This window comes from Orycteropus afer, unplaced genomic scaffold (genome assembly GCF_000298275.1).
Source record: "Orycteropus afer afer isolate SDZICR_OR568_19922 unplaced genomic scaffold, OryAfe1.0 scaffold00042, whole genome shotgun sequence".
Taxonomy (NCBI): domain Eukaryota; kingdom Metazoa; phylum Chordata; class Mammalia; order Tubulidentata; family Orycteropodidae; genus Orycteropus; species Orycteropus afer.
Window position 1 is genome coordinate 8,602,153 of NW_006921629.1, and position 1,891 is coordinate 8,604,043.

General features: G+C 46.1%; 1 protein-coding gene across 1 annotated transcript in view; it reads left to right on the forward strand.

The window, feature by feature from the left end:
- The window catches only part of CPD (carboxypeptidase D), an 87,102-nt gene that overhangs the window by 6,797 nt on the left and 78,414 nt on the right, over positions 1-1,891 (forward strand). The window lies entirely within an intron of this gene.

Here is a 1,891-nt window from a genome sequence, read left to right on the forward strand (position 1 = left end):
GTTTCATGTCCCATTAACTTTCAGGTCTAAATGACTTGTTAGAAAACTTCTGGTCCCCATTGTCAGTGGCTGAAAACTGTTATTACTCTCCATTCCTCTCTCCCAGGCTTTGAAATAATTATTTCATACTTTTCTCTCTTACCTGGGTTTGAGTCCTGGATCTGTGACTTTTTGCCATACTCCCTCATCTTTGAAATGAGAATGATAATAGTACCTGCCTCATCGGATTGTTGTGAGGGTTAAATGAGTTAACTGATACAAAGGGTTTAGCACAGTGTCTGTTACATAGCTCTGGCCCCAGGGACACATTCTGTCCTTTGTTGTGCCCATGTTCTGTCTCCTCCACTGGATTTTGGCTTCATGGAGGGGACAGGTCACCCACATTCATCTTCCAACACCCCTGCATCCAGCATAGAACCTTTCACTAGTGTGGGTGCTCCATAAACATTGGCTGAATTGAATTTGTAAATCTGTGGGTGTTGGTGCCAGACAAGGAGACATTTACAAGTCATGATCTATGCAGAATCAGGCTTCAGGGAAAGGTTTGTTGCTAAAGTCAGGGTGGCCATCCAACAGCTTCTGCCATTTTAAAAATCCAGGTCACTGTCGGTCTGTTTCTGTGTAGCAGGAAGTCTTTTTTACCTTAAAGCTTTTCCCAAGTTCCCTTCTTTCTGAGGTCAAGGTTTTCCTTGAGGGGTAGGAAATCGACACTTCTCACAAGGTTCAAGACTTCCTGGCAAAGATGGAGGTTTTTAGGACACAAAGCAGGCCCTCCGTTTCCCCTCCAGTGAACAAGGACCGAGTTGGGAGCTTTGGGTTTCACACCTAACCACTGGCACAAAGTACCTGCTAAGGAGATTCCAGACCTGGAAGAGGCCTCAAATGCACCAGTGGAGGACTGAGGATTCCTGGGAGGGCAATGGCTCAAATTACATCGTATTATTCCCCTGCCCTCTGCTTGTTTGTTTCAAGCCGGCCTCCCTGAGAGGTTGCAGGAGTGAGGGGACAGAAAGAGGTTTTAAGGGAGGGTGAAAATGATAGAAAAGGAAATCTTTGATTAAAGGTTAAAATGCCCCCTAGGGTTTCTTTGATTTGGATTATTATAAAAGTGCATGGTGTAATGCTTAAGCACTCCTAAGTGAGGGGTAGTCATTGTCCAGAGTTGGGGATTTGTTTCTGATGAGTTGCAGCTGCTGTGCATAATGTAGGCTAAACAATATGGGTCATAGAGGAGAAGAAGGGATCACAGGACCAGAGTGACTATGATCATTGCCACCTAAACCTGTGCTTTCTTTCTCTTGCCCTATACTTTGGTGAAGGAGCTCTGGTGGCATAGTGCCTAAGGCATTTGACTTCTAACCAGAAGGCTGGCGGTTCAAACCCACCAGCCACTCCTTGGAAGGAAGGTTGGGCAATCTACTTCCGTAGTGATACCGCCTCGGAAACCCAAGGAGGACTCACTATGAGTCGGAGCTGACTCAATGGCACATCACAACAACAACATACCTTGGTATGGGTGGTATGATTTGCTAACACCCATTAGCTACTAACTGAAAGGTTAGAGGTTCAAGTTCACCTACTGGTGCCTTAGAAGAAAGGTCTGGTGATCTACTTTCAAAAATTCAGCCATTGTCTGATAGAGCCTGGTGGAACCACTGAGACTACAGCCCTTAGCTGCCCTTCAGGTCTGGAACTGAACCCACACCTGTGGCTTCCAGCCAAACAAAAGACAGGCATATGAATTGAACATTTACCTGAGGTAGATACCTCAGGTATCTGAGGTTTCCTTGGAGAAAACAATCATGGGAGAAAGAAGGGCTGTTTGTGCACAGGGAGACAGCTCACGGGGCAGGAGTGCATGGAGGGATGGACACAGGGAAGAGGTAACTAT